General features: G+C 38.0%; 1 pseudogene; it reads left to right on the forward strand.

Moving 5' to 3' along the window:
• Positions 1-8520: 8520 nt before the first annotated feature.
• Positions 8521-12362, forward strand: LOC146394413 (heat shock transcription factor, Y-linked-like; annotated as a pseudogene).
• Positions 12363-12646: the final 284 nt, after the last annotated feature.

The raw sequence follows: 12646 nt of genomic DNA on the forward strand, positions 1-12646 counted from the left end.
ATGGGGCCCTACAGTACAGCACAGGGAAATGTGTGTGATTGGGTCACATTATTGTTTGACAGAAATTGAAGAAACATTGTGAATTGACTGTACTTTAATATAACAATAATTTTGGGGATTGCATTTTAGCTGTAAAATATATATGACATATTACTATTTAGATGACATTCAACTGTATAATGCAGAGGCTTGGGTACATTTATATTGCTGTGCAATAATCACACACAATTCATTTTCTTGCTTTTAAAAGGCTACTCTAAACAGCAACTTAGTAACCAGATAATATCTCCCTTTATCATTTACCCTCTGTATCTGGTAACATATAAATACATTCTAATTATCTGAGATTTATGTAGTAATAAAAATTTGTCCTTTAGGGTGTGCATTATTATGCATACCATTATATTTTCAAGGTTCACCCATTTTGTTGCATTTGTTTGTATTTAAATATAATTAATATTCTATTGTATCTATATACTGTCCATTGTCCTGTATACACAAGCAATGCTAATTGGTTCCAGTTTTCACCCTATCCTCACTAACAAATTCCTGGACACATCAAAAGCAGTTCTGGGGGGGGGATTTTATAGCCATACAACTTAGGAAAGAAGAAAAAGCTCAAATAAACAACATAAACTTACACCTAAAACAGCTAGAGAAGGAAGAACAGACAAAGCCCAAAATAAGCTGAAGGAAAGAAATCACAAATATCAGAGCTGAAGTAAGTGAAATAAAGACAAAGTAATAGATATGATCAATGAAACCAAGAGCTGGCTCTTTGAAAAGATCAATAAAATTGATCAACTTCTAGCTAGGCCCATCCAGAAAGAATGAGAGAGGGGTCAAATCAGTAAAATTTGAAATGAAAAAGGAGATATTACAACAGACTCCACAGAAATTCAAAAGATCCCGAGACTACTAGAACCAACTATATGCCAATAAAATAGGTGGATTCTTACAATCTTCTTACAAGACTGAACCAGGAAGATATAGAAAATATGAAGAGACCAATCCCAAGTACCAAAATTGAAAATGTGACTAAAATTCCCCCCCCCACCAAAAACCAAATGTCTGGGACCTAATAGCTCCACAGGCTAATTCAATCCAATATTTAGAGGAGAGTTAATGCTTATGCTTCCTTAAACCCTTCAAAAAATAGCAGAGGAAAAAAAGAACCTGAAGCTCACGCTTGGAAGCCAACATCACCATGATACCAAAGCCAGACAAAGGTATCACCTAAAAGAGAAAATCACACAGCCACATCACTGATAAACCTAGATATCAAAATCCTCACCAAATTTTTACCGAATAGAATTCAAATACACAGTAAAAGGATCATATGCCATGACCAAGTGGGATTTATCCTAGGGATGCAAAGGTACTCCAATATCTGCAAATCAATCAGTGTGATACACCACATCAACAACTGAAAAATAAAAACCACAATCATCTCAGTAGATGCAGAAAATCCTTCTGATGAAATTCAACACATTTTTCTTATTAAAAAAAAGAAACCTCACCAGAAAGTGGGCATAGAGGGAACCTACCTCCACATAATAAAAGCCATATATTGCAACTAATAGCTAACCTCATTCTCAAATGGTGAAACACTGAAAATGTTTCCACTAAGATCAGGAACAAGACAAGGATGTCCACTTTCCCCAATGCTATTCCACATAGTTCGGCAAGTCCTAGCCATGGCAATCAGAGAAGAAAAATAATTAAAAGGGAATCCAAATTGGAAAAGAAGAAGTACCACTATCACTATTTGCAAATGGCAAGACACTATACCAAGAAAACCCTAAAGACAGCACCAGAAAACTAATAGAGCCCATCAGTGAATTTAGCAAAGTAGTAGGATGTATAGTTAATACACAGAAATGACTTGCATGTTTGTATACTGACAATGGAAGATCAGATGGAAAAATCAGAGGGACTGTCCTATTAACCATCACATCAAAAAATTAAAATACCTAGGAATAAACCGGCCTAAAGGGACAAATTCTATACTTCAACTAGCATAAGATGCTGATGAAAGAAATCAAAGATGCCACAAAGAGATGCAAAGATATACCATGCTGTTGGATTGAAAGAATCAACATGGTCAAAATGACTCTTTTACCCCAGGCAACCTACAGATTGAATGCAATACTTTTCAAACTACCAAGGACATTCTTTACAGAACTAGAAAAGAACATCTTAAAATTTCCATGGAAATACAAGAGACTGCAGATTGGCAAAGCAGCATTGAAGAAGAACATTTGAAATTGAAGAATCAGGCTCCTTGACTTTGGACAATATGCAAAGCCACAGTTATCTGAAAATATATGGTACTGGCACAAAAACAGAAACAGATTAATGGAACAGAATATAATGCCAAGACATAAACCCAAACAACTATAGTCAACTAATCTATGACACAGGAGGAAGGAACATACAGTGGAAGAAATATAGTCTCTTCCATAAAGGGTGCTGGGGAAACTGGCAAGATTCATGTGAAGGAAGGAAAGTAGAACATGCTCTAAAACATACACAAAGATCTTATTTTTAAAATATCAAATCCAGAAAGATTTTTCCCTTTCATTGGGACATTTGGGCTATTTACATTTTCTTAATTTTAATTTTATTTAGAAGCATAGTTAATTTACAATGTACTGTTTCAGGTGCACAGTAAAATGAATCAGTTATACCTATGCTTACATCCGTTTTTTTCCCCTTGGATTTTTTTTTTTTTTTTGCCCATATAGGTTTCTACACAATATTGAGTAGAATACCCTGTACTACAGAGAAGCAAACCATTTACAACAGTTAATGTTTTATTAAATAATTTTCACTTTCTCAATCCATTCTTTATTCCCATTTTCTTTAATACCTACTTAATTTTAAATTAATCTGGTAAGTTATTTTCTACTTACTTTCTCAGGTTTATTAGTGGTAATTCTTTTTTTTCATTGTACTAGTTATTTCTTTAAGTCTTGGTATGTACAACTTAGTTTATGACAAACTATGTTAAGGAGATAATGTGTCTCTTCACGTATTGTGAAATAACCCATATCTGTACATTTATTGTCTCCTCGGCCTTCATACTCTTGTCAGGAATGTTACATCTTCATATATTTTAGGCACACAATACATTGCTGTTCTTTTTCTTCACAGTCAAGTCTATGAGATTGATGCAAAAGAAAAAAATAATCTCACAAATTTATCCCTGTAGTTTACCATTTTCAACTGTCCGTGTGTGTGTGTGCATGCAGATTTGCCATATCAGTTTGTAGCTGTTGTACAGCCATTTCATGAACTAATTTGTACATAAAATAAAAACAACAAATATTCATTATACTTTTTAGTATTTTAGAGTTTTCTTTACGGTCATAATTAATCAGTAGTTTTAAAATGAAAAAAAATTCTGAGCAAGTGTGTTATAAAATTGAAATCTCATGCTTATTACAATATATACATGCACATGACAGGTAGACCACATTTTATTTGATTAAAGCTTACACAGAATAGACACCTTGAGGCCAAAAATTATCATTTCAACATCTTTTTGTAGAAAATTGCAGCTCATAGATTTCATAGATACCTACCAACTACTGAGTAAGAATTTAATTATCTCAATGATGGTTGTTATTATAAGAACTTTTGAAACTAAATTCTGAGGGAGACTGTGCTAGTGAAATATGTAATACTGCTATCTCTTGCCTTAGCACCTGTAGACAGAGAAAAATAGTGTAAGTTAGCCTGTTGTTTTCATTGCCAATCTACCAAATCTTTCTTAGTATTCATAGTCAAGACTTGAAACAGTTATTGACCTCGTTTATTGTTAATATACACTTTAAGCAAATAGCTTATTAGCTACTGTTTTATGCTACTTACTAAATTAGTCAATAGTAATGGTAATTATAACAGGCATATGTGATTGTAAATACTTTACTATAGTAATGTTCTGACAAATTTGAAATCGCCTAAAATGTTTTATTGACAATTTTCTTAAACTTATTTGCATTTACACATATGTTTCAGGAAGGGAAAGAAGTAGGGTTGTTTGGCAGGCTTCTTCCAACAACCCCAGACTTAGCAAAGGATGCAAGAGAAAGCATATTATCTGCTGAGATATATACATGCTCTCTAATCAGTTACTATTACATCATTTTGATTGCTTCCATTTACATGGGTCTTGAACTCTAAAATATTATGTGAGTGTAGTTTTATCAAATCCACTCATTTCCTATAATTTAGTGCTTTTTAAATTTAGGATAGTTGTATAATTTTTTCCATTTTATTTGTGTGGGGTTACGTATGAAACACCAGTTGAACAACTAATCTATTTCTAGTGTTAAGTTTGTTTTATAATCTGTGCCTGCAAGTGACATTTTACATGTAACATTAAATATATTCAAAAATATCTCTGAATTACTTTCCTACCACCACGACTTTCCTTTCCTGATCGTTTAGTCATTGTATGGACTTTTGTTCCCCCACCAAGGAAGCGAGTTACCAAAAATGTAGGAACAAGGACAATTTCAAGAGAACTAAAGAGATCAGTTGAGTACCCAGGCCACAGGGGTAGAAAATTCAACCTATTTCATGTGCTTGTCTGTGTCCAATCCCTAGGTCATACAGAGCATGGTACCATCGGGAGAAAACTCTTCATGCCCGGGCCTTCCAGCAGAATGGAAACAACAAGGTGGATCCAACCTTCTGATTTGTTTGGGGGCTAGCCAGAGATTGATTTCTATCTCACCTGACTGGAAGGATTGACAAGGCCACTGGGCAGGTGGCAGTCTTAGTTGTGAAGACAACTGAAAATGGAGACAAGCACCACCCCATGTGCACTCACAAGCAGACATCAAGAAGATCAAGACAGCAGAAGAGAGATCGTAGTACCTTTAGCTGGGGAGGTTGGTACAGGCTTCATTTGCACAAAGTTAGGAGAAGGTGTCTGGTTTTGAAATGCCATGAAAACATCACAAGACTCCACTGTGCACCAAGGTTTCCAAAATGAGATTCTGGAAACCTAACAGAATTCAATCCCCAAATTACCTCACACAATTTTTTAACACAACTGCCCTAAAATACTCACTGAGCTAATGGAGGACACAGGTTGACAGTGAAATCAAACCAGGACAGTGGTGCAAATACAAAATGAGAATATTAACAAAGTCATAAAAAATCCAAGAGCTAAAAAATATAACTGAATTGATAAATTGACCAGAGGGGTCAACTGCAGTTTTGATCAGGTAGAAGAATGAGTGAACTTGAGACAGCTCATTTGAAGTAATAAAATCAGAGGTGCAAAGCAAAAAACAAGTGAAGAAATTGAAAGGGATCCAAAAGGCTGATGGAACTTTGTCAAGTGGATCTATCATCTATTTATCTATCTGTTATCTATTATCTATCTATCTATCTATCTATTTATCTATCTATCTATCTATATATCATCTCTCTATCTGTCTGTCTGTCTATCATCTATCTATCTATCTATTTATCATCTCTCTATCATATATTTATCACTGGAATCCCAGAAGGAAAGAGAATAATGTCATAAAGCTTATTTGGGGAAGTCTAAGCTGAAAACACCCCAAATCTGAAGAAAGAAAATGACATGCACACTTCCTGGTCTAAGTGTGCTACAAGTAGGATACATCCAAAGAGATCTCATCCAAACACAGTGTTGTCAGAATGGGGAAATTAAAGAGATTATCTTAAAAGAGGCAAGAAAAAATGAATCCATCACTCATCAGGGGGAATATAAGATTATCAGTGCTACAGGGAGTAGGGTGATTGATTCAAGCACTAATAGAAAAATATGTTAACCAAGAATATTACATATAGCAAAACTCCCCTTTCAAAAAGAAAAGAAGAAAAAGGATAGCAGCAGAGCAATAGACATGAGGCTCACATACTCCCACAAATACATTGAAAAATTCTTTTGTATGTGGAAGAATTGCACAAAATATTTGCTAAATGGTGATGGAAGGTCCCAGGATTCCAATGATCAAGAATAACTTCACAAAACTGGGGAGGACAAAACAAAGAAGAAAAAAAGAGTGAAGAGGAATGGGGAAGAACTCCTGGACACTGGGCAGTTCCCCAACAACAGCGAGGTGAGCAGACAGGACAGAAGAAGAACTTTGGAGCTTTGACGGGAAAATAGCAATCAGTGTGAAGCATTTCAAATGGAAAGAGCCCTCCACAAATGATCAGTTCTACCACCCTGGACTTTCAACTAAATATAGAACTAACATTCAATCCAACAATCCTAATCGTGGGCATCCATCTAGACAAAACTCACTTTGAGAAAAATTCATGCACCCCTATGCTCACAGCAGCACTATCCACAATAGCGAAGACATGAATGGGTTAAGAAGATGTATATATACACGACAGAATACTAATCAGCCATAAAAAAGAATCTTCATTTATCATACCATTTGCAGCAACATAGAGATTCTCATATTAGGTAAATTAAGTAGGAGAAAGACAATAAAGCCACACAAAATCACTTCTATGTTGAATCTAAAATATGGCACAGATGAAACTATCTGCAGAACAGTAAAAGAGTATGGCCATGGAGAGCACAGTCTGGATGTCTAAGGGAGGGAGAAATGTGGAGAGGGAGTTTGGGGTTGGTGGATGCAAACGCTTACATTTCTAATGGATAAGCCATTCGGTCATCCTCTACAGCACAGGGGACTCTGTATGACTCGGCCAATTTGGTGTAAAACAGAAATTAAAGAAATATTATAAATCAATTACACATTACTATAAAAACCAAGATAATGTTATTTGCCTCCACCTAGATGTAAATAGATATTCTCATACTAATTGAAGTAAGTCATAAAAAGAAAGAACAATGCCACATGATACCACTTATACATGGGATCTAAAATGTGGCACAATGAGCCTGTCTAAAAGGAGAAACTGATCGCAGCCATGGAGAAATAATTTGTGGTAGCCAACGTGCGAAGGGGTGGGTGGAACTGACAAGGAGAGTGGGGTTAGTAGTTGCAAACATTTACATTTAGAAATCATAAGCAAGGAGTCCCTACTGAATAGAACAGGAAACTATACTCAACCTCATAGGATGGCATATGATGGAAGATAAATGCAAAAAGAATATGCATAAATATATGCATACTTACATATATACATGTCTATATTCTCACACACATGCGTATATATATGTCAATATGCTATATAGCAGAAATTGTCACAACACAATATATATAAATTGTAGTATAATAAAGATGAAAAATAAAGAGGGAAAAACATTGAAATGCAAAGAAAGGTAGTAAAAAGGAAAGGAGGACACTAAAGGTACAAAACACTTAGGAAATAATTTTTATTTATGACATTACCAATTCTTCTTTCTATATATTTTTTTAATTTTATTTTTTCACTCCTTATCAGAAGAGGTTTCACTTTTATTTTATTTCCCCAATACATCATTATATTTTCTACTATACAGCATTGTGAGCCAGTTATACACACAGGTGTACCCTATTTTCTCACATTGTCATGCTCCATCGTAAGCAAATAGACATAGTTCCCAGTGCTACACTGCAGGATCTCACTGCTCATCCATTCCAAAGGCAATAGTCTACATCAATTAACCCCAAGCTCCCACTCACTCCCACTCCCTCCCTTCTGCCTCCTGCACCCCCTTGAATCATACATCTATTCTCAAAGTCCATGTTTTTCTTTTCTGTGGAAAGCTTCATTTCTGCTGTATAGTAGCTTGCAGATATCAGTGATATCATATGGTATTTGTCTTTCTCTTTCTGAATTCCTTCTCTCAGCATGAGTGTCTCTGTGTGATTTTTATTCACTGTTTTCAGAAAATTGCTACTTCCTGCATTTCCAATGTGTGCCTGAATCACTGAAAATGATAGACAGTTCCATATGAGATCGGTGACCTCTAAGTATGGGAAAATGCAATAAGAAGGAATATTTTCCTGGACCATAATAGACTGGCAAGTCAGGTGGTCCAGAGACTTTTGGCTACTCCTAACATGGCCTTGTCCAGTATTAGCACATTGAGTGGCCTATCTGTGAATTCTTGGCCAGAATGAGGGATGTTCATTCCTAGCACTGTGGGATGAAATGGTCCTAAAATGCCTGTCAAAACTGTCAATGACCATGGGGGCTTATAGCCAACTGTGACCTCAAGTATAGCACTTGCCTTCAGGCTCTCCTTGGAGTAAAACTTGAGCCACAGCAGCTGTTTCCCTGCAGCACCTGCTGAGCAGAGCTCAGGGAGGCGACCAGAAGAGAGGTACATGCCTTCAGACAGTTCGATTTCAGGTGAGCATTTCTATGGCCCCAAATTCTTGCCTCTTCTCTCATCTAGAAATACAGAGATCATTAACCATGGCATCTGCATGGGCCAGTAGGGAGAAGAGGCAGAATGGAGTAGCTGTGGGCCAGACATCCAAGGAAGACGAGAAAATATTTCAGGAGTAATTTTAGGCAAGCCTTGCCTGGCTAAGATCTTAGGGTTTATGTGCCCTGTCAGACATGATGCCACCGATGCTTCTCAAAGCTGCATCAGCTGGCAGCGGCAACCTTACACTTTCAAGGTCTCCTCATACAGCAACAGAAAGGAGACAACATGCGTTATGACCAATAGCTCCTGTGATTTATGGGTTAATACCACACCAAGTGTTAAAACCTCCTCAGATAAAAAGGAAGCCCTCCTTCAACAATACTGGTATCAACCTACATCCTAAACTCCTATTTAAACTCATTTTTCTTTACTTCCCAACCTCTACGGTAGCTTGTACCATGTCCATCCACCCAGTACTTGTCACCCCAGGCCAGCAGGAAGCAGATAGAGAAGAGTAGATGGTCACCCCTATCCCCTATAATGGAAGGCTTGAATGACAGGTTTCCAGGAGGATGGAGACAGACCCCCATACACCCCAACCGCTGCAGTTCACCTGAGAGACTTGCTGTGGACACCCCCTCCCAGTATGTGGATGCTCAAGTTGGGCAGCAAGAAACAATGACCTGTGGGAAACAACTGCCTGCAGAGCTTAACCTCTTACAGGGAGTAACTGCTCTACATCATGGGACTCGAGCCGTTACACTTCCTTTGACCTTCCCCTCCTTCTTCATTGTCCCTGCAACCGGTTCCCAGCATGGACTTCATCCACGGATTCCCACCACAGGTGCTTTGTAAGCCTAACACCTCCTTGCAGTTAAGGCTGATGCCATCTAGAGCTCAGACCCTCACTTTCTGATGCCCTAGTGAATACCAATTGGCCTTGTGAATTCCTCTCTCAGCCATCCAAAGGAGAAAATATTAGGAATATTGTTTAACACACAGACTACTTACGTAGGATACACAGAAAACTCTATGTGCTAAAATTAGTGATAGCAAATCACTGTCAGTTTTTAACAATGTGAAAACATTGTGTATGAATTTTAACGTATTCAATGCAATGGCTTATATTATCTTCAGAATGTTGTACACCCATCACTTCTCCAGTTGTGAAATATTGGCCTCAATCCACAAGGAAATCTCATATCCCTTTGGATGGTGCTTCCCAAAATTTCCTCTCCTAACCACAGCATTTATCCCTCTTTCTATATCTCGATGGCTATAGATATTTTGCTTGGTGCCCAGGGACCTTCCGTGTCTTGCTCAGTGATAAAGGTTGTGTTTTTGTGTGTGTGTGTTTGTTTCCTTTATTTCTTTTTTTTTTAATTTTTATTTTATGGACTGCACCTGGGGCATGCAGAATTTCCCAGGCCAGGGATTGAACCCAGATCACAGCGGTGACAACAACAGATTCTTAACAAGCTAGCTGCCAGGGAAATCCTGGCTAAGATTTTTCTGAATACAGATGCGGCATAGATTCTAGTTATAAACTGGGAAGTGATACATACCATATGTTTCACTTTACTGGTTTTTTTGGTCCCATTTTCCAGGCCTTAATAACAGGCACCAAATGTGTATGTTTATAATAGGGAATTTATGTTTACTTCTGGGATGAAATGGATTTATTTATGTGATGGGTTTTCTTACTTATTAAAAAGATTCCATTGGAATGGGAATTTGCTGATCGCACTTTTGTTAGGGGGGGTTACTGTTTAAGTAAGGAGCTCATATTTTATGTTAACTGGACCAATTTCATAGGAAAATAAGCACTGACTGAAGGTTATGCTCAGAATGCTAGGAGACCTGTCATCTGACAGCTACTTAGCTTAGCAACCATTGTGATGCATGGGCGATTTTATCTCTGTAAGCTTACCAAAGCAGCATTTAAAACTGCAGAGTTCAAAAAGCATGCTGTTGAGAAGAGTAGCTGCAGAGAAACTAATCTGAGATGGCACATGCTCCTTCAGAAATGCAACCTGTGTCTCCTAAAGATGCACCAACTGGTTCAGAATCCTCCATTACACCTCCATGGTGTGATAACTCAATCACTGGGGACTTGGACTTGAGGTCTCAGATTGAAGAAACGGCTTTTCGGGCTTTGTCTGAAGGCTCCCTGATAAAAAAGCCATGTCGCACATTGTGTGCCATTGAACCAGATGAAGACGATGATTTTCTTCCTCTGCCCTTTCCCAGAAAACTTTGGAAAACTGCTGAAAGTGATCACTTTAAGTCCACTTGGTGGGAAGCAAATGGAACCTTGATAGTGATTAATGAAGAATGCGTCAAGAAAGAAGTTCTGGAGAGAAAGTCTCCCTTCAGAATATTTGAAACTGAGAGTATGAAAAGCTGAGTTCGACAGCTTAACCCCTATGCATTTAATAAGCTGCAAAGGAATTTTCAAAGATGTGCCTCACTAGCTGACTTTCTGGCAGAAGAAAATGAAGTCTCTGCTCGGAACAAGGCATTAAGAAATTTCCAGTTACTACTTATAGAGGGAGTGTATAAAATTCTCTTTGGACATGTGCAAATATGTCCATCCATATAGGGTCAAAGTAGACCTTGAAAGTGGGATGAAGTACTGTTCCATTTTTATTATGATGATTATTTTTTGTCTTTTTGCCATTTCCTGAGCCACTCCCATGGCATATGGTGGTTCCCAGGCTAGGGGTTGAATTGGAGCTATAGCCCCCGTCCTACGCCAGAGTAACAGCAACGTGGGATCCAAGCCACATCTACAAAGTACACCATAGCTCATGGCAACACCAGATCCTTAACCCACTGAGCAAGGCCAGGAATCAAACCCGCAAACCCATGGTTCCAAGGCGGATGCGTTAACCACTGTGCCACGACAGGAACATCCATGTTCAACATTTTTAAATTGAGGATGGCTTGGTCATAAAATATTTGGGATGATAAATCATTGTCCTAGCCTCCTTGAGGCTTGTCAATGAACCTCAAAAAATGCAGGCCACAGAGCCTAATACTATTAATGTAGATATACCAGACACTTTTCCTTGAGGACAATAGTTGGCTGTGACCACTAAGAACATTTTTGAAAATATTAGCAATGGACGTGTATTGTCTCATGATATTAACTCCATATGATGCAAAGAGTCAGATATTATGGTTTCTGTCTCCTCATGTCCTTGTTTCAAATACCATTAAATAAATTTCTCCTTGGTTTTAGCTGCAGTTCTACCATAATCCAAACTTTAAATGAGGCTGTCCTCAACTGTTGGTAAGGAGGAAAAGAAGAGTCACGTATAAAAATGCTTCTCCAGTATTGGCTTCTCTACTTCAAGGTTGCAGCAAGAAACACTCTAGAACAGGGCGTAAGGTGGATAATCATAATTCTGATTTTGAAGCAGAAACTCGTGGAGAAAATGCATTTTCAACCTCCACAAATTTACATGTGCCTTTAGTAAGAAGGCCTTCTACCAGCCAGAGAATTTCTAATACAACTACCCCCGTGAGAAGTGACGTTTCTTCTACATCATCAGCATCAGCCAGACCAAAGGACAAACTGTCGTGGCTCAACATGCTACTTTAAATCAGTTGACCACGTTTCATACGCACTCACAAAAGAAGCTACTCTCCAGCAAGTGGCCACCTTGTGAATTTCATTACAACTACCACTTCCATGTCTCAGTACCACCTTATTTCTCCCTTCCCGAGTGGTTATTTTGGAATGACGGTGAAGTCGTCCCCTTTTCCAACCAGATATCAGAATATACCACCAAGAGAGGGCCCTTTGTCTAACCCTCAACCAACCAACCATCCGTGGTTCCCATTGCCAATGGCCACTGATACCTCTGCTGCCTCTCTGTCAAGGCCAACACCTCCATCCTCTTCATTATTTGAACACCATCCTAATTTTGACCTATCAACGGTCTATACATTCTGCAGGATAGTGAAGATGAACATTTATGCTTGCAAATGTCAACAATTTCCTGCAATTCCTTTATTTCAAAAATAAACATATATGTTCATCTTCATAGTTGCAATTACTTCATTTATGAAACAATTAAGGGCTGTGTTTCTTTTTCTAAAATGATGTTTATTTTTTCTATCATAGCTTGTTTCCCATGTTCTGTCAAGTTTCTACTGTCGAGCAAAGTGACCCAGGCACACACCACCCCAACCACCCAAGACCCACACCCATACACGTACGCATCCTGTTTTTTCACATAACCCTCCGTTGTGCTCCATCAAAAGTGACTAGATGTAGTTCCCATTGATTTACAGCATGATCTCATTGCA

The sequence above is a fragment of the Sus scrofa genome, chromosome Y (assembly GCF_054392235.1).
Source record: "Sus scrofa isolate SSC_HxYL_T2T_F1_AM1 chromosome Y, Sscrofa_HxYL_maternal_Yorkshire_Landrace_v2.0, whole genome shotgun sequence".
NCBI classification, from domain to species: Eukaryota; Metazoa; Chordata; class Mammalia; order Artiodactyla; family Suidae; genus Sus; species Sus scrofa.